This window comes from Xenopus tropicalis, chromosome 3, assembly GCF_000004195.4.
Source record: "Xenopus tropicalis strain Nigerian chromosome 3, UCB_Xtro_10.0, whole genome shotgun sequence".
In the NCBI taxonomy this organism is placed as follows: domain Eukaryota; kingdom Metazoa; phylum Chordata; class Amphibia; order Anura; family Pipidae; genus Xenopus; species Xenopus tropicalis.
In genome coordinates, this window is record NC_030679.2 from 47,766,208 (window position 1) to 47,787,693 (window position 21,486).

The 21,486-nt window shown below is 39.6% G+C and overlaps 1 protein-coding gene across 2 annotated transcripts in view; it reads left to right on the forward strand.

Moving 5' to 3' along the window:
- The first annotated feature begins 247 nt into the window (after positions 1–247).
- The window catches only part of n4bp3 (NEDD4 binding protein 3), a 31,533-nt gene continuing 10,294 nt past the window's right edge, over positions 248–21,486 (forward strand). Inside the window, exon 1 of one of the 2 annotated variants that reach the window (XM_004912874.4) lies at positions 248–338. The gene's annotated coding sequence lies outside the window, so the exon portion shown is untranslated. Of the gene's footprint in view, positions 434–21,486 lie in introns of both variants that reach the window. The other variant, XM_002936850.5, reaches the window with a different exon arrangement.

Genomic DNA, 21,486 nt, shown 5'->3' on the forward strand with positions numbered 1-21,486 from the left:
CCTCTTGTATCGGTTATTGGTTGCTTTATATGTTACTCTGTATGTCCAATGTATGTAACCCACTTATTGTACAGTACTGCGGAATATGTTGGCGCTTTATAAATAAATGTTAATGTAATGTAATGTAATGATAAACTTGTGGATGTGCTGAGGGGTGATAATCCAGTGCGGGTTTTGCGTGCTGCCTACGAGGGACTAGCGTACTGTGAGTGGAGCGGCTGTGTGTGTGACTCCAGGCCGGGCTTTCCCATTGGCTGTGAGTGAGACTGGAGATTGGAGCGCTGAGTTTCATTCCTGAGCTGAGCAGCGAGAGGAGCGGGTGTTCGAATGAGAGAAAGGCAAGTCTGAGAACAGGTTTCGCTGTCAGGGACGCACCATCCGGCGAAGTCGCAGCGAATCCTGCCATAAGTTTAACCAAGACGTATTTAAAATGGTGAGCTGTGGGGGTCGGGATTTCCTTAGTACAGTGTGCTATATATGGAGCTGCGTATATGAGGGTCTCCCTGGTTGATAGTTGGAAGTGGAGGACGTACTCAGCCCATAGGAAAGTGATTCTCACTGTGGGGGACCTGTTACCCTTACATGTGAATACAACTTGTTGCTACTTTTTACAAGAAGTGCGGTTTCTAGATATCTGTTGCGATTCTCAGAACGGTCGTAAAGTCAGATACGATGTGATTGCGCTGCCAGAAGTACGGATTTGGTAAGGGTTAATTCGCATCTATACAGTGTTGGAAGTTGGGATAAGTTATCCCTGCATGGTGCAAAGCAGCCCCAGTGTTCAGTATGCTGAGCTTGCCCTGAGAGATCTGCGCTGGCATTCTGGCTTTGTTTGCACTAATCTCCTGACTGGCTGTAGCTAGGCATCAGCCTCAGTGCCATGGTGTCCCCACGCCGGCATCTCTATAGCAAAGGCTTTTTGTGTCCCCCTTTAATGTTATTGTCCTCTTTTGTCCTGTCGCTGCTTTGCTCTCCCAGTGACAATAGCCCCTTCTCCCTGGAGAGTGGGGGTTTATGGAAGGTTTGTGTCAGGCAGTTGGGAAATCACAGAGCTGGTGTGGGTGGGATAGCTCCTGTGCCTCCTAATTTACTGCTTGGCTGCACAGGCATGTCGGTACGGACCCAGGCTTCACTAGCCCAGCCTTTGCATGTGGGAATTCTCATTTTGGTGGGGTTATTTGCTGGCTGGCTGTACAGATGGTATTTTGGTTTACCAACTTATAGAAGCACCAGGGTTTTTTCGTAAGGGCAGGGCCTTGAACACCCAAGGCAAGAATCTGTTCCCTTGTCCAGAAAAAATAATTGGTAAAAATACAAATGGCATATTGTCTTGTTTACTATTCACAGTATTCATGTCAGGGATGTCCAAACTCTGGGCCATCAGGTGTTATATACAATACAACCTCCATTTTACTTTTTGTAATGTACAAATGTAAAATAAGAGTTGTGTTAAAACAACATATTGAAAGGATCCAGAGGAGTAGCTTTCACTTTGAAATACAATATTTACTTTATTAATGATAAAGTTGCATTGCAGCATTAAGGCTACTCTATGGGGCAGCATGTGTGTGCAAGACCTCTCTGACAGTCAGATGCAGAAATTTAAGCAAACATGGTTGTATTAAGTGCAGTCAAATCACAATTCACTGTTTACAAACAGAACTAGAGCAAAATGTGGATCTGGTTAATATTTAGTTTGGTTAATTCCGGTGCGCTACTCTCGTTGACCAGGAGCATGCGCATTTAAAGGGGTTTGGTTGCTAGGATGCAAATTACCTTAGCAACCATGGCATGGTTTGAATGAAAGACTGATATATGAATAGGAGAGGACTTGAATAGAAAAAAAAGTAATATAAAGTAATAATAACAATTAAACTGTAGCTTCACAGAGCAATAGGTTTTTGTTTCTGTTTAGCCAATTAGCAGCTTTGATGATACTGGTATCCTGGTAGCAAAATGTTGTTTCTGGAGAAATTATGTCTTGTGACATCGCAGGTTTCTGTCATATGTAAGCTCTAGGGGCCAGGGACCTTCTTCCTAATATGTCTGTTACCACATGGCACATAATCTCTGCATATTTGTGTATACTTGTGTATTTATTATAATACTTGTCTTCCCTGTGTATCATTGTACAGAGCTGTGTATCCTAGCAGCGTTTAATAAAGTTATACATACTTATGTGACTTCTTTTAATAGTAAAGACAAGATTTGTACAGCAAATATGTCATGCACAGGTTGCCAGCTGTGGCCTTTTGGGCATATAATAATCTTAGCATTATTAAGCTAGTACTGTACATAGATGGCCACTGTACTTGTTCTTTCTGTCCATCTAGCTTGTGTCTGTGGACGAAGATGACTTTGGAGTATCCCAATGCGAAACTATTGTTTCAGTCTCCTTCCTCCTCAGTCTGTCACAGTAACCACTTGTAACCTCAGGCTCCGCAGAACTTCAGGGCCAATTCTTTGTGGGTTGTTCTGTGTTACTTTGTGTAATTGGATCTTTACTGCGTGTATCACTGACCCTTTCCTTGGCTTTCTAACAATTATTTCTGGTTTAAAAATAATTATCGTGGGTGGATAGACAGTTGGGATAATGTGTATCTTCTTATCAGCATGGGAGATCAGTAAATATTCGGGTTTGTTCATAGAAATGCTTGTGATTGCTATAGAAAAGCCCCAGGCTGGTAAATATATGTATACATGCTTTTTATGTTTAGCATGCTTGTAGTATATTTCTCAGGGTCTGTGACAGTTTGTTTTGACACAGAAGAACTGGTGGCAACTGCAGTGAATAGAGTGTATACACAAGGGTATTAATCAAAATCAGGAAGGACAGATTGCAGTACAGGTACATGAAAGGGGTCGCGCTGATTGATTAATGAGGGATAAGGGGCTAAAATCTTCTTCCTGTATCATTCCTATTCAGCCCATTCATAGAACAATGAGGAAATCTCCACATTATTAGGTGTTCATCTTTAAACACTTATTCTATGTTATCTTGTTTAGCCATACATCATCATCATCATGTTTGTTTAGTAGCCACCCAGAAACCCTCAGTTTATCAGTAAGTGATATGACTTTAATTGTATTTTGATGGTGCATGCAATTTCCATTTCCTGAGAAGACAATGCTTCCATGCAACCTGTTTACTGGCCAATATGGCACCTTTTTCTCTGACAATTTGTAACTGATATTAATCTCATATGTGAGGCATAGCGGGGGCAAGTCAGACATAGGTAAATTGGCCATACACAGACAGGGCCCATGTATGGGGCTCTCCACATGGACTGCATGACTGATAATGTGGTCACCTGACAGGTCTCCATTGGACTCCATAACTCTCCTCACAGGACTCCATTGTGATCTAATCATTGACCAGTGGGGCAAACGATCTGATTATCAATATTGTAGACCAAATTGGTTAAAGAAAAATGGGGATATTAGCATGTACAACTAGTTTGACTTTAGTTTGGGCAGTAATTTTAAAAGACATGAGTAGCAAGCCAAGGCAGGGAACTAGGAAAGCTAGCTAGTAGTACACTTAAGTGGCATTAGGGTTGCCTCCCAGCTGGTATTTGACAGGCCCAGGCATTATATAATGTACATACATATATAATTACATTGCTGGTAAATATATAATACCTCATAAATCTGTCCCTTCCCTAACCCTCTGTGTTGCCAGATTACCCCTTATAACACACCTATGCCTCGCCCATTACACCTATTTTCCCCCCACTTTCTTCCTATTTCTCTGCCCCATGGTGTTACCACCCTGCCCCCATGTATTTCACTGCCCACCCCCCCGACCTAAGGACCTAATGGTATAATAACAAAATAACATTTTGCCTGATATTAAAGTAATAATATTACTGTAATTCTAAGCAGCTTTCTAATATACATTCATTACACATTTCCAGTTATTTGAAAGTTAATTCTAAATAGCTTTAGACAGATACTGCTTATAATAGTTATTACATTTATAATAAACTCCTTTTTGTAAGATATCAATTTAATACAGTGCAGCTCCTGAACATATGAATCAGGCAGATCACTACATGGGAAAGTAATGTTCACACGACTTGATAAATATTCATTATTCTTGCTTTACAGTACATTACATAACTTTTCATTAGCTTGTACTTCTATGCAGACCTTTCGTCAGCAAACGTGTTTGCTTAGCTCTGTGAAAGTAATACGTTATTATGGGCACCTGGTCTTAGCATGACCCTACTGGTTTAAAGTGTGCTATGGTATTGTTATGCACATAGTGATTATTGTTGTTGGAAAGAGAAAAATGCAGACTTCACTGTGTAGTTCACTATTATATGCACACAGAGTAATCCGCCCATGACATTGGAAAACTTAGCACTTCTGTTGAAAACTTAAATGCTGCTCTTTATTTTAAAGAACATCACCCAAAAAAGTCATCTCTGCTACATTGTTTCAAAAATCAGAACTAGAGAACAAATAGGGACATGTCAACCCCAATAATAAGTTTTGCCTAACAAAAGATAACAACATAATTCTAAGCAACTTCCCAATATGAATATAGTAACGATTTTCAGTGCTTTAAAAGTTATTTGTAAATGTAATTGCTATAGAAAGCAGCATTTTCTAAACTCCTGGTTGTTACTTTTTAAACAATGTTGCAAAGGTCAGTCTCCTTCAGCAAGTCAGGTCTGTCAGGCTGCTGCCTTGTGTTAAATTGTTTCAAGTGCCAGAGCCACCAGGGCAGAAAATAGAAAGGACAGGCAAACACTGCTTCTACTAGCAATGATATATACTAGGGATGCACCAAACCCACTTTTTTGGGTTCGGCCGAACCTCCAAACCCACACAGTGGGATTCAGCCCGAATCCCTATTAGCATATGCTGATTAGGATATGCTAATTTATGCTAATTAGGATTAGGTACGGCCAGGACCGCAGATCCGGCCGAAACCGAATCCTTAAAAACCTGCTGGGATTCTACCAAATCCGGGATTTAGTGCATCCCTAATATATACAAATAACTCAAAAACCATTACAAATATGTAATGAATGTATATTACAAAGTTGCTTTGAATTATGTTTTCTTTTATTGCGCCAAAAATAATTTTTCGGGTTGACATGTCCTTTAAAAATTGGAAAATTGCTTCCATTAAGTTTTCTTTCATTATGCAAAAAAATGTTTTTAGGTGGAGCACCCTTATGAACCTTAGCTTTTTGGCTATAGGCACCCTTTCAGACAGCAGTACTATGTTAAGCCAGGTTCCCAGCCACGAGGAGGGTGTCTCACTTAGGTGTAGCTTGTTGCAAGTCCAGCCCAACTTGTCTGCTTATTGTGTAATCCCTGCTACACACAGTAGTTATTTATAGTGCTGACTGGATTTGAAACCCCAAACCTCTGCTCGCTTCCTCTCCATGCGGTTTCTTTCGGGTCACTGCGTGAGTAGTTTCTGTTGGAAACCAACCAGTTTTGCCTGCAGGTGGATTTGTTTGTAGGTCTTGGATTTTAGTTGTTTACATTGCTGGAGAAACCTATTGCTGTGCTCTCGCTTGGCTATTGTCATGCGCTGCCGTACAGGAAATCAGCAACAGAAAATATTGCATAGCAGAAAATCTTTTCTCTTTTGTTAATAAAACCCTGTTTTCATAGAGGGGTCCCAGCCAGGAAGGCCACCTGTTTCTTTACAAAGAGTCCTCATTCTTAAAGGCAAAGTATCACGCTATCATTAAAGGCAGTGACTTTTGGGGTCAAGCCACCTTTGTAGGGACTCCCTTGCCCTATAGCATACATTGACATTTCACTTATCTGGATGTAGTTATGGCAAAGGCCTCAATTACCTAATAGGGTTAGATTCTGGGAGAACTCATATTTGCTGCCCTAAATATGGTCATTCTGAGGTTACCATAGGCCAGCAACATTATATATCTATATTACAATGTGAGTGGAGGCAGGCAACCTTTTGAAAGTTGCCTGCCTTTCTGGAGAAAGCATTCTAATATTCTTTCTCATAGATCTTCCTTACCTAATGGCATATCTTCCAGAGCAAAACTCTCCGATATTCCTACAAATTCAACACCCCAGTTATTGGTCTGGCTCTCTGGAGAGAGCCCTCAATTACATTCCTCTGAATAGTGTGGCCTGACTGCCTGGGGTAAGAATGTGATATGATATTCATGTGTTGTTAAGGTAACTGGGACAGAGTAATTTCATTGTGCTCTTTACCAACTGTTCACTATGAATTGAAGAGCTTAAGGAACATCACATGAATGGTTATTGTATGTCTTTATGTGACATTATTAATCTCCTGGCATTTCAGCCTTGAACTATATGTTTTGTCTAAAATACCAGAAGTTTTGAAGAAAACTGGTTTTGCAACATGCCTTCCTGATTATGGGGGTTATACTGTACAGCTCTGTGTTCAAATGAGAAATACAGCTCTGTGTAAACATTGGCAAACCCTTCCCCTAGTTTAAATCAAAAGTCTTTGCCCCCCCCCCCCCTTATTCTTTAGGGCAAAAATCACTAATGCTCCAGCTGTTGTACAGCTCCGAGGGTTTTGTAGTTCAAGTCTAAATTCACAAGCTGCTGGGAGGTAAATTAGCAGTGGCTAAAGAGCAATGGAATGTCCCTCCTCACGGAAGAAATATGTTATCTGAACACATAAGCTGCATTAGCTAAATACTGCGTGTTCGTTCAAAGCCTCTTACCTTTTAAAGGTAATGTTAGCATATGTGACTTCAAACATTGTTTCTCTGCTTGACATGCCAGATACCCACCTATGTTACTTCTGCCATTAGTACACATGAAAACCCCCTGTCACCACTCTTAACTGCCAGCTATGAACCTGGAAACACTGAAATGCGTATTCTGAGGATAAAACCAGTCTTTAATGGGCAGTTTTAAGTGTGTTAATGACTGGAGAGGCAATGGAGTGGTATCAGGCATATATTGTACAAATGCTACTTGTATGATAGGTTTTGTTTATAATACATTTTATATTTAAGTAGTTTTCCCTCCTTTAGCATATACAAAATGTATATAAATGTAAAAATATTCATTATTCTGCTTGTAGGTCAGTCTGCACAACACTTATAATGTTGTTCTTCCAGGGTTTTTTCTTTGTGCTGCCTGTCATTTAAATGAATGGAAACTGGCAGAGAAGTGTTAGACATGCCAATGGCCTTAGTGCAGTATCACATGTTTTATGCTTTTTTTTACCTTGGAACATGGCATTAAAATGTCTGTAATCTTTTATTTGTCCCTGTACATGCGTCCTCAAGGTGCACGCACTGTATTTTTTCCAGTGATTCTCACACAATAAATATATGATGTTTACACTGAGCGGACTTCAGCATGAAAAATGCAAAAGCATGCATTTTTGGCCTGAAATCCACTCAGTGTAGCTGCACACAGGATGACCCAGTGCCTTTCTGTGGAGCTGCAAAGAACTGAGGATGAGAGCAGATTCACTTGTCTCAGCCTGCGTGGGAAATGCAGGATGAGACAAGTGGATCTTCCACTACATGTGACAGTGTAGTGTGACTGTGTAGGATAAATAAACCTTTCTATTTTTAAAATCCACAAAATTACTCTAAATAGTGCCCAGAATAACATACATGTCTACCTGCATTTAGTCTCATGTTGTTTCTAAACTACAGCTTATTTAGCTACTTCCTGGTCTAGCGTGAAGCTCCGATGCCTTTTATTTTCTGCGCTTTTCTTCTAACTTTGACTGTGAAGATTGCCTGAATGCAGTAGACACCTCTTTGACATCTTCACAGTCAAAGCTCAGAGAAGGAGCTTCACGCTAGACAAGTAACCGAAATGAGTTGCTGATGATATACGTAGAAACAAAATGAGACTGAATGCGGGGAGAAATGTATGTTATTCTGGGCCCACTTGTCAGTCAGAGAAGGTAGGTTTTGATCTCCACTGTTATCTGCCTAAAGCTATGGTAGTCAAAACACTCCATGCAATATTAACTGTAGGCTATTGTCCCATAATGCAGTTTCTTTGCCAACGGATAAGCAAGAAGAAAGACTACGAGACACCTTTTTGAATGTATTGTGGCTTATCTAGAAAAGAGCAATGCTGAGTTTATTTTATTGTTTCCTGCAGCCTTGCCACTCTCAAAGAATTTTAGCAAAGAGTTTTCTCTCCAGAAGTTATGGGTTAAAAATATATATAAACTGATAAAAGCATTAGGAAGAATACTTGATGAAAAAGAGGGGGCAGATCAATGTGAAAAAATGCAAGTTGTTTCACTCTTTAGGTATTTACTATGGTTGGCAACAATATTTCTTGTATGTAAAAATGCCATTGTATTTTTTCCAGCATTTAGCTTCTTCTTATCAGAACCCGAGATATAGACTGGTTTCTGTTCTAAGAATACAGTTTAATTTGTGCTCATTTCCAGAATATTGCCTGAAATTTGGTTTAATAATTGTGACAGGCTAAAGCAATGTAATGTAATATAGAAACATTGCCTCTGTTGCTTAGTAATGACTGCCTTCATAGGCAACAAGGTATTTCTCATGAAACAAGAGATGCAGAGAATTTGAGGTTGTACCTATTATATACTTTGCCAGTAGGTATATGTTTCCCAGCAACAGGTGCAGATTTTACAGTAATCCAGTGTGTAAAGGTGTGAAATAGGACAATAGGGTTCTATCACAGCACCCCAGTACCTGAAATCAGTGTGGAGTGCCAAATTATTAGTCAACATACTAAAGATCAGATACTGTTGCTAAATATTTACATAGTACTTAAATAATGAGCTAATGTTCATGCTGAACCTTGGCCATGAGAAACTCCAAGAGCTGGAACATCGAATTCTTTCACACATTCTTTCTGGGTGAGATAAGGTATTGGCATTTTCCTTTGTATCTATCACATTTATAGCCTGGGGAAACATCATGAGACATGATGAACTGGACCCTGTCAATGATAAAAGGCCATAGCAAAACTCTTAGGTCATTGTTTTTTAGATCTTCTGCGTGGGCTTAAAGGAATAGTTCAGATTAAAATAACCTTAAAGGCCAGTTGAAAAGTTTCTAAAGAATCATCAGTCTGTGCCATACTAGAAACTTATATAAAGGTGAACAATCTTATTAAAAGGGTAGTTAAAATTTAAGTTGACTTTTAGTATGTTATAGAATGGCCTATTCTTAGCAATTGTTGAATTGGTCATTATTTTTCATTTTGTGCAGTTTTTAAATTATTTGCTACTTTCTGACCCTTTCCAGCTTTCAAATGTGGGCCACTGACCCTGGCAACAAAAACACTATTTGTATTACTCATCTATCTGTTTGGGCCTTCTCCTATTCATAAGCCAGTCTCTCATTCAAACCATTGCTGATTGCTGGGGTAATTTAGACCACAGCAACCAGATGGGTGCTGAAATTCCAAACTAGATAGTTGAACAAGAATCTATATAATTCAGAAACCACGTATAATATAAATGAAGACCAATTGCAGATTGACTCAGAATATCATCTTCTACATCATACTAAAATGTAATTTTAAGGTGAATAGCCCTTTTCAGTCCAACTTTTAAGGGGGCCTCCCTTAATACAGTAAAAGTAAATCTAAGTAACTAGCACTTCTGCCTTTGAGTTCAGTTCCAGCCAGGGAGCAATCTGCAACAGGGTTGTATGTTCTCCACGTGTATGCTTGGGTTTCCTCCCACACTCCAGAAACATACAGGCAGGTTAATTGGCTTTTGACTAAAATTGACCATAGTGTGAATGTGATAAGGATGTTAGATTGTAAGCTCCTCTGGGGCAGGAACTGATGTGAGTATGCATAATCTCTGTAAAGCACTGCGAAAATATGTTAATGCTATATAAATAACTTGAAATAATAATTATAACTTACAACATACATCAATCAGTGCTTGTAAAGTTACTTGTAAATGTAATTGCCATTGAAAGCACAATCTGCCTGCCCCTTGCCATTCTATGCCCTTGTAACTTTTGAAACAATGTAGCAAAAGGCAGCTGACTTCTTTACATTGTTTTATGCAGAAAATGTAAGGTTAGTGACACTTTTTATTGGCCGAGTAAGTGAAAATCACAAGCTTTCAGAGCATATACGAAATGCAGAAATGTACAGATACTACTTTTAGTACTAATTGCATTAAAAATAAATTGATGCTCTTAGAATTACATTTTCTTTCATTAGGCACAACTTTATCTTTGGGTTTATATACCCTTTAAAGAAAGCCTTGTGGAAGTATATGAATAAAATATTCATTGCTTTTGCCCTGAGCCAGGCTGGATCAGAGCTAAGTCATCAGTATCCTTGATTTTTTTGTGGCCTTTGCAGGAGAATGCTGCATAAAATCATTTTGCTTTTGTTTTCACACATGGTTAATAACAATGGGTGAAACTTGACCTGCGAGGTTTAATTTTTTTTTCTTATTAATGATATGATAATTATTTTTACCTGAGGCAAAAATATGGAGCAGTTTCTGTTTACAGAAAGTGGTTAATTGCTCTGTTGCCAAATGATTGGATTAATAAAATTTGATTTAAACAAAGCGGGAAAATACCACTGATTCACTCTATCAACAGGAATGATTTAAATGAGGAAGTCTTGTTTGAGTGAGTTGTACCTAGGAATTTCCCACTTCAACAATAAAGGCTTTTTCTGTTGCTAATGTGAAGTCCCTGTACCAGTGGCAGTTACAGCTGCAGTTCTGCTAGAACTCACAGGAGATGGAATCACAGTGAAGTTGTTAATAATCTCCAAGGAAAACCAATGTAAATCCGGTCACTGGCAAATGGGAATACCCTGATATTGGTATTTGTTAGTGAAAATCCCTCATAATGATTTGCAGTTTCAGCAAGTGTGGCAAAAACTGCATTGTAAAAATCTGCCTTGCAGCTCCATAGACTGCAAGGCTAAGGCAGGTAAAAGACAGACTGGGGCTCATTCACCAATGCCACAGAGCACAGAATTGCACCCCTTATAGCGCAATTTGTGCTTGTACCACCAGTCAGCGAGATTGAATGTAAAAGATGCTGTGTGTGCCTTGGGCCCAAATAAAATCTAGCTCAGGGTGCAAGGACACCTTTTTTCAGCAGGCATGGATTTGCAGTGAATTTCCGATTTTCACCATTGGCAAATTATAACTACGGGTATAGGAAAAGAGACGATGCGGTGCCCGATCCGACTAGATTTTTTTTAACCTGGCCAATCGAGATCTGGCCAATTTCAGGCCAGATATCGGTTGGGCAGGCCCGTAGGTAGTGCCCATACACGGGCCGATTAGCTGCCGAATCGGCCTGTGTATGGGGACCTTTATATCTGCAAATAGTACAACAATAAGCTTTGTGAACTTTAAAACAAACAAAACAAAAATCTGTAGCGGCTATTATACAGAGATTTTTTGTTCTTTTAACTTGTAGAGTTTAATTAATTTTATGTTTTTAAATGTTAATTTGTAGCATTTTGGCTTTATGGTCAAACTCCCTGTGTTTTGCACCTGCTTCATTTTACCGAAGGTACTGTCTGTACTATTTGGCCTGCTTCTAGGGTAGGTAACAACCTGTACTTGGCTGGGTGTTGCAAAACTGCAGCTCCTTATGTTTTTCTAACGCTGGCCTATATACGGTTCCCATTGCTCAGTGTTTGTTTAACTTTCATGATATAAAACAATCTGGGCCCACACAATGAAAACATTATTGCAGAAAACACCTTATAATTATAAATTTATTTTAGAAGGTTTCCATGAGACCCGGTTAGTTTATGATGGGACACAGGTGGTTATATGAAGGTTTAAACCTCTAGGAGTAGAAGATGGGCTTGACCTATAATCTTAAAGCAAAAATAAGACTGTCTCAAAGTTCTACTCCTTTCTTTTATTGCATTGTAAAGCATAAAGGCACAGGTTATTGTGTGCACAGACAAAGACAAAAATATTGGCCACTTTCTCTCAGATACATAGGAGAGAATGTTCTGTACTTACATAAAACTAAACCCAATAAATATTAGGTAAACTTATTTTGAATGGTCTTCTGAACACTTTACATTCATTTTCTATTTTTAGTGGTTGCTGAGATATTACAGTTGTAGGCTGTTAATGCCAGGATTTTGGCTCAACAGCTCTCTTTGAAGTTGAACCGTAACTGTCTATTCATTCCTGTATAGTCAGTTAACCCTAAGGTTGCTGACTGTCTGGCATATTAGAGATAAGGAATAACCCCCTAAGAATTTGGGAGAATAGACATTTACCAGTAGAAATGTTGGGTCTGGGTGCATGGCCCCAAACCTACAGCCAAAGGGAGTGGATTAAACCAAATATATGGCAGTCAGGAGACACTCAAAAATCCCATAGCAGGGCAATAAGAGTAAAAGGCTATATTAAGTTTACAAGTCCTTAAAAAGCCTTACATATTTTATGCTGCAAGGCACTTAATCATAGGCGTTTTTAAGGACAAATAATCTAGATAAAGATACATTGCTGACTCTCTGACCTTTATAGGGAGCTGTGGAACCAGAAGACTGGTGTTAGCAGTCTAAAACTGCTGATATCTCAGAAACCAAAAAATAGGGAATAAATGTAAACTGAACATGTGTTAAAAGAAGCACCATAAGTTTACATCTGTGTCTTTTTTGTTTTAGATCCTATTGAAGAACAGAGCTACATAGTGCATTTTATTGTATATTGTTTTCAATTGACTTGAATATTTTGCTTCCTGTGGGTGAGCGATTATTGTCCAAAGTGTCTACTGCTGCACAATCAGCCAAAAATTGAACATGACAGTTGACACTCTACACTCCACTTTTGTCAGTGGGGAACAATCTGCAGTCAAAATGTTCTGTTCCATAACATTATGAGAAAAATAATTACAGGAGACCTTCATTATAAAAAGGGTGTAGTTTTGCTTTAAAGATCTGTGTCAAGTATTTTACTAGATAGACCATGGCGTAGCATAGAACTGTGCTACATGAAATAGGAGCCTTTATTATGGGTCTGGTTCAGCATTGTCTATGGCTACACCTTTTATTATAAAGCTTACAGTGGTGTGAAAAACTATTTGCCCCCTTCCTGATTTCTTATTCTTTTGCATGTTTGTCACACAAAATGTTTCTGATCATCAAACACATTTAACTATTAGTCAAAGATAACACAAGTAAACACAAAATGCAGTTTTTAAATGAGGGTTTTTATTATTTAGGGAGAAAAAAAATCCAAACCTACATGGCCCTGTGTGAAAAAGTAATTGCCCCCTGAACCTAATAACTGGTTGGGCCACCCTTAGCAGCAATAACTGCAATCAAGCGTTTGCGATAACTTGCAACGAGTCTTTTACAGCGCTCTGGAGGAATTTTGGCCCACTCATCTTTGCAGAATTGTTGTAATTCAACTTTATTTGAGGGTTTTCTAGCATGAACCGCCTTTTTAAGGTCATGCCACAACATCTCAATAGGATTCAGGTCAGGACTTTGACTAGGCCACTCCAAAGTCTTCATTTTGTTTTTCTTCAGCCATTCAGAGGTGGATTTGCTGGTGTGTTTTGGGTCATTGTCCTGCTGCAGCACCCAAGATCGCTTCAGCTTGAGTTGACGAACAGATGGCCGGACATTCTCCTTCAGGATTTTTTGGTAGACAGTAGAATTTATGGTTCCATCTATCACAGCAAGCCTTCCAGGTCCTGAAGCAGCAAAACAACCCCAGACCATCACACTACCACCACCATATTTTACTGTTGGTATGACGTTCTTTTTCTGAAATGCTGTGTTACTTTTACGCCAGATGTAACGGGACACGCACCTTCCAAAAAGTTCAACTTTTGTCTCGTCGGTCCACAAGGTATTTTCCCAAAAGTCTTGGCAATCATTGAGATGTTTTTTAGCAAAATTGAGACGAGCCTTAATGTTCTTTTTGCTTAAAAGTGGTTTGCGCCTTGGAAATCTGCCATGCAAGCCGTTTTTGCCCAGTCTCTTTCTTATGGTGGAGTCGTGAACACTGACCTTAATTGAGGCAAGTGAGGCCTGCAGTTCTTTAGATGTTGTCCTGGGGTCTTTTGTGGCCTCTCGGATGAGTTGTCTCTGCGCTCTTGGGGTAATTTTGGTCGGCCGGCCACTCCTGGGAAGGTTCACCACTGTTCCATGTTTTTGCCATTTGTGGATAATGGCTCTCACTGTGGTTCGCTGGAGTCCCAAAGCTTTAGAAATGGCTTTATAACCTTTACCAGACTGATAGATCTCAATTACTTTTGATCTTATTTGCTCCTGAATTTCTTTGGATCTTGGCATGATGTCTAGCTTTTGAGGTGCTTTTGGTCTACTTCTCTGTGTCAGGTAGCTCCTATTTAAGTGATTTCTTGATTGAAACAGGTGTGGCAGTAATCAGGCCTGGGGGTGACTACAGAAATTGATATTGAAATTGAAAATTGAAATTGATAAACCACAGTTAAGTTATTTTTTAACAAGGGGGGCAATCACTTTTTCACACAGGGCCATGTAGATTTGGAGTTTTTTTTCTCCCTTAATAACATAAACCTTCATTTAAAAACTGCATTTTGTGTTCAATTATGTTATCTCTGACTAATAGTTAACGGTTTTTGATGAGCAGAAACATTTAAGTGTGACAAACATGCAAAAGAATAAGAAATCAGAAAGGGGGCAAATAGTTTTTCACACCACTGTATGTTAGCGGTGCGGCAGCTAAGCAGACACACATTTCCCAAAGCAGAATGAAAGCCATTGTTCTGCCTGCTACTCCTGGCTCAGTCTCGGCAAGACAGTTCTCAGAAGATTAGGATAACCAATCCTGTAATCTATGGCATCTCTTCTTCTGAAGCCGCAATACTGATTTCCATGGCAGAGAGAGTGAGAGACGAGGGCCCTGGAGCCCTGAAAGAGTGCATTCTTTTCTATGCTGGAAGCAGGTTTCCCCATTTCTGTGATAATATTGCCTTGGACTTATCTGTAAACTGAGCCTGAGTCTGCAACATTAATACGTTTTGACATTTAGCTGGAGACGGTACTGATTGGTTGGAGGAGAGTAGGCATTTCCCTGGGCCCCCAATATCCTTTATTTAGCCCTGGCTTGTTATATAACATATTGTAGGTGATTGTTCATCATTCACATTAGTCCCTGCCCCAGTGGAGCTTACAATCTAACAGTGCAGGGAACAGGATTTTGGTATAAAAGCAGTAATACGTATACAGTTGTGCAAATATAGGGCTGGGGTTTTAAAGGGTTAGGTGCTTTCTACTACTATGTAGGGCTCTACGTTATGGAACACAGTATTCCAATGTTATTATGATTCACAGGAAAACACAGAAAATAGGTGCAAGTAAAAAGGCTTCCCACACACAGGATACAGGGAATATGTATAGATATTAGTATTTCTTATCCAGCTACACATAGAATCTGTGAATCCAACATAGAATCCATTTCTCTGGTGCAGGAAAATGCATTTACAAGTCCAGAGCTGGTTCAATGTGACCCCGCTCACATGTAGATTTGTAGAGCAAGAGGTTTAGAACACACAGCATATGTGTATGTATATATGTATGAACAGATATATATGATTTTATTTCCTTTCATTTCTTTACTCACCATCTGCCATAACATAAGTCAAAACTGCAGTTTTCTGCTTTTAAAGGAGAAGGAAAGACTAATAAAGAGTTAATCTCAAGCTGCAGGCATACCTTCAGTTCTCTCAAGTGCCCTTAAGTCTCCCCATATTTCTCCTGTTCAGATGATCAGAAGCCAAACAGGAAGAAAAAACACTAAGCTGTGTAAAGAAAGTTCCCATAATGCCTCACTCCTGCACCAAAAGCAAGACCAGTGTACATGCTCAGTTTGTAAGACTATGGGGCACATTTATTAATGCACAATCTGTCCAAATCTGAGTTTTTCTTACTGAGCGTATTTTCTGCGACAATTTCGCACCATGTGCGACTTTTTCGTACTTTGCGACAAAATTTGTGCGACAAAATCGTATTGTCGCGACGAGTACGAAAGTTTCGGATTTATTCAAGCTTTGTTATCGTGACTTTCCTTGGGCCAGGTTGGAGCTGCACAGTGGCATTGATTCCTATGGGAGACTTCCAAAATCATGCACAGAAGGATCAGAAAAGGTTTTACCGCTGTTTACTATCGTTTGGTACAAAAATTTCGTGACTTTTGGAGCGCCAATACGATATTATTGTGAATATTCCGATTTTTTCGTGATATTTACGATCATCAGAAATTATCGTATCCAATCCGAATTTTACCCATTTGGGGATTCAAACTCTTGAATTGATGAATGTGCCCCTATGAGTCAGCTTCCTGCTGATTGGCTCAGATCCACATTCCTAAGGGGGGGGGTGAGTTCTTAGCATTCTTGAGGGACGGGGGAGCAGCAGAGAGGGGAGAGCAGAAAGCTGTGTGTCTCTGGCACAGGAATTACAGACACAACAAATCTTTTGACAGAGAAGTCAGTTTCTGTGAGTGATCATGGCTGTATTTACATAGGCCTTTCTGATAAAGCTTACTTAGTCTTTACCTTTCTTTCTCCTTTAGGGCTCTGGCACACGGGGAGATTAGTCGCCTGCGACAAATCTCCCTGTTCGCGGGCGACTAATCTCCCCGAGTTGCCATCCCATGCCATCCCACCGGCGAAAATGTAAGTCGCCAGTGGGATGGCACACGCGGCGGCGCGATTTTGTCAAATCGCCTGCGCAGCATGTGCCATCCCACCCGCGACTTACATTTTCGCCAGGGGGATGGCAATCCGGGGAGATTAGTCGCCCGAGACACAGGAGATTTGTCGCGGGCGACTAATCTCCCCATGTGCCAGAGCCCTTAAGGAAAAAATACTTAATTGCACAAAAATACAATGAATTGCACTTAGCCCCCATTGTAAATATGTATTTAGAAAAGCCATGCACTTTTCACAGTGTCATAAATATATAGTGTAACAAAGACACAAAAGGCCCATCAGTGGAGATCAGGGTGGAGGGGGGGGGAATTGTAATAGTTATAATAACTGTCAGGACAAATATTTGCAAATGTGAAAAAGTTGTCTTTTATCTCTCTTTACAAGTGTCCTAAGCAAACAGCCTCACCTGCTTCCCCTTTAATCTTCCTGTTTGTGCCATAAGTTTGCTTTAACTTGTTTAAATGACTCCTGCCTTGGTCCCTTTTTTTTACCAGAAACATCTAAGTGTGTCAGTCATTTCTGAAAAGCTTTAACAGAAAGAATATATGTGTGTGTGTGTGTGTGTATAGTGTGTGCATCACAATCACTCGTCAGGAAAGACCAATAGTCATAAAAAGGCATCCCTCTTTCCATGACTTCACGTTGCAGGGTAGGAAAACTGTACCAAACATATATGTGGCTCCTACATGGATTCTGTTGGCAACATAAGGCTTATGGCACACATCAGGGCTACATTTTTCAGCCATATGCTGTCTCATTCAGTATAACAGTAAAATGGTGATACTGTGGCTAGGAGTCTGATCAGGAGTTAAGTGTATACTAGGGCAAATTTCATTTCATTCTCCTTATGCTAGTAGTGAAATTTTGCTAAAATACTGCATGTTGTGCTATATTACTAAATTACCCTGATTGTATCTATCAAGGTCAGGCATGTTTCACAGCAATGTTTAGCACCATGTTCCTCAAGCCTCACCAAAAGTGCTGCAATACATTGATTAATTGCAGCCCCCTTTCAGTACTACCTGTCAGTCAATTTGTGCAACTTGCTGTGCCATTGGGTCAGGCTGGTTCCTATATCAGTTCCTTGTGACCGTGGCCAGTCACTATTATATTCCCTGTGCCCCAGGACTGCAGTTTTGCACACCACAGACTCCCTGTGACAGAAATATTGGTTTTTAGATTGCATGTAGATAAAGTTGAACATAAAATCCATTTTGAACCATATAGTAAATCAGCAGTTTAGTTTTAGCATGTTAATGTGAATATGCCAGTGCAGATGCCTTTATATGTTGTCAATGGCAGATGCCAAAATCGCTTGGTGGTATGCTCTTCCTGGAAAGCCTAGTAGCACATATGGCATGATGGGATGCCTTCTGTACATTGTGAATTAATTATTGTTCTGGGAGGCATGCAAGGAATTTGCTCCATGATCTCAGAGTGGCTCCACTCATTGTGTGTATGACAATTGAATTAAAACCAACACATTCCATCAACAAGCAGCCCTGACCCAGCCACTTACCCATTAAATGTTTGCACTGTTTGCCTTAATTAATTAAACAAACCCATATCAGTAGAGGAATGTGCGATAAGCAGGACACGGTGGGAATAAACCTTACAGGTTGCAGGATTATCAGACAGGTACACTTAACCCTTTCCATTGTGGGAGAGCAGTCAGACAGTAGCAATCCAACAGAACATACAATTCAGATTTTTTTTCTTCATTTCTGGTTCCCAATTTTTGTTTTGTTTTTTTGTTTAGCCTAGTAGGGATACGTCCTTTATTTTGAAATTTGGCAAAAAAAACCTTCCAGATGTTACAGTGACTCTTTAAACTTTTGTATTACAGGAGTCAACCGGATACTTGGATTTAATACTCTGTAAGCTTAACATTTTGTAAACAGAGTCAGTCTCTATTAACCTTTAGCCAACTGCTCTATAGAGAACTTAGTTTTATTATTTTATTATTATCCTTGACCACTCCCTTTAGGGAAGTGAGTGGTAATGTCCATGGCTAATGTATTTGGCTGAGGGAGTTTTATTTTTACAATCAAAAAGAAAAAGCGTAGTTTATTAATGTATACACAGAGCAAAGAATCATCCAGTGCCTTTGCTGGAAGAGTCTACTTCATCAGTTATGGTGATGGCCTGTGTGCAGAATGACCCATATGTAAGGTTAGGTAGGCAGCATTTTTCAGTTTTTCTGGTATGCAATTGTAGAATACTCAGCTGTTTGCCCTTTATGGGGACCTGTCACCCAGCATTGAGCAGTCACTTCCTTCCTCCTCAGTATCTAATTGTGTAGCCAGTGCATGGCATGGGCATCAGGTCCCCCATTCTGGCACATAAACAAGATTTTGGGGTGATACAAATCTTGCTTTAATAAGTGTCCGGAAAATGGCACCTGCCTGCTTGCTGTGATTGAGAATTTCAAGACTGAAGGACACAAGATTTAAAATGTAAGGGGCCCTCTCGAGGTCCTGCCAATTGAAATCTGGCTGACAAGCAGAAGTTTCCTCCTGCAGGCAACTTAGCACGACTTCAGAAAACCGAAGTGATGCGATGGCTTTTCCATGGGCAACTCCTATTGTTGCTGGTGGAAAGTTATTTCGGATCACTTAGTTGCCCGCAATAGCAGAGATCTATCCCAGGTGACTGATTTGCTTCGAGGGGAGTCAGCTTATATGTGGACCTTTCCCAACAGGTCTCTATAGGCCCCATTATGATCTGATCATTGACTTGGGGGCCAATAATAATTGTATCATCCCTATTTGGCCCACTGTGTTGGTGGTCAGATTGGTTTAGGTTTTGATTGTTTGGCAACCTCGCAGTCCCACAGCATGTTATTCCCCTCCACTATGATTTATTTCATTTTTTTTAAACTTTATTTTTTTTTTTCATCTACCTTGACTTTCAGGGCTTTGAAATAAAAATATTCCAGTGCAAAATGTATTATTTCGTAGAATCAGTGGTTTGATCAAGGGTCCGTATATTTGTACAATAAATTTAAACTGCTAATGTGACACAGGGCTATTTTAAATCTTGTGTCAATTATTACAAGGTTTTAATGAAAGAGGGTTTCTGATCAAGTTTCCCTTTAATTACAGCTTTGCCAAATACAGCTCCTGTGCTAGCCACCTGGCTTTCTACTTGCAACACTGCTTGATTTGTGGCCACTCGGCTTATCTCTGCCTGTCAATCCCAGGTGGATTTATTTCTTCATTTGCAACCCTCTAATCCTTTCCTTATTCTTTTAACCCTGACTTCTCTCTGGTGAGTTTCAGACATATCCAAAGATGTGCTGTTCTGTCATGTTATTTGTTATAAGAACTGGCACAAACTCCTGTGAGCTCCTTCCATTTTCCTCTGAACATACTGTAACTTGGGTGTCTGTGCATAAATATGTGCTCACGGTTTGGTGTCAAGAATCCTGTGGGTGGCATTCATCTGTCTCTGGCTCAAACTTCAGAAATCTATTTGATCCTTTCATTTAATATGTGTATCATTTTCAGAAAGGAACCAGGATTGTTCCTTATTGTGGGAGATGCGCTGTATTGGTATATGTCTTTATTGGTATCCTCCAGTGGGCCTGTCAGCTAATGCCAGGCCATCAGTAAAATGTTAATCCAGTCCAGGTACAGGTATGGTATCCCTTATCCGGAAACCCGTTATCCAGAAAGTTCCAAATGACAGAAAGGCCGTCTGTCATAGATTACATTATAAGTAAATAATCTAATTTTTAAAAATGATTCCCTTTTTCTCTGTAATTATAAAGCAGTACCTTGTACTTGATTCTAACTAAGATATAATTGATCCTTATTGGAGGCAAAACAATCCTATTGGATTTATTCAATATTTAAATGATATTTAGCAGACTTAAGTTATGGAGATCCCAATTACAAAAACATCTCTTATCTGGAAAACCCCTGGTCCCGAGCATTCTGGATAACAGGTCCCATACCTGTATTGCCAAGCCTGTTTGAGTTCTTGAGGTCTTCAAATCTCAGGACTGGATCATTACTACAGTATGTATCAAGTCAGATAATTAAGAGGTACAAATCATATCTTAGATTCATATAAATCCCCTCATTGGTGCTCACATAGGCCTCCTGTTGCTGACAACTTACAGCAATTCCATTTCCCATAGAAAAACAGTGGAGTTTTGACCAAAGGAGAGCTGGATACCAATCCAATATTACAATGGCAGGAATTGTTAGAGACTGAAACTGCTTTCAGTTGCAATTACAAACTTAACATCATTCATGTAAAAAAATTTTTTGCAGCCATGCAGTAACTGAGCTTTACATTATGCTGCGCCTTACTTTATACTGCTTTTGTAATAAGCACAGGTGGTGAGCGCACAAGGGTATTATCTGTATTTAGTGCTAATCTCTGTAGCCTCTCTTGTCAGATATTTGCTTGTACAACTGGAGTTTTTCTGTATAACTGATTTATATCTAGTTTTCATTCTACTATGCATAGTAAAAAACTAGCTTTTTGCATAGGATATCACATGTCACCTCAGCGTCCATACTTTCATACAGGTCATGGAACTCCAAGGTGATTTATAATATCCTCATATTTTTCAACAGGGGCTACTTTATTTATATTGATACAGAAGTTTCAGTGTGTCATGTGACAGAAATGATATAACTAAGCACCAATTATAATGAATGATATCACTAAGTTCCTTTTTAAGAATATAATTTACAGGATTTCTGGATCAATATTATTAAGAGGATTAAATTTCTTTTCAAGCTTTGCTTCTATTTTGCTCTGAAGCAAATGGCTATACGTAGACAGACACCCCTGCAATCTACGTATTAGTCTAGGA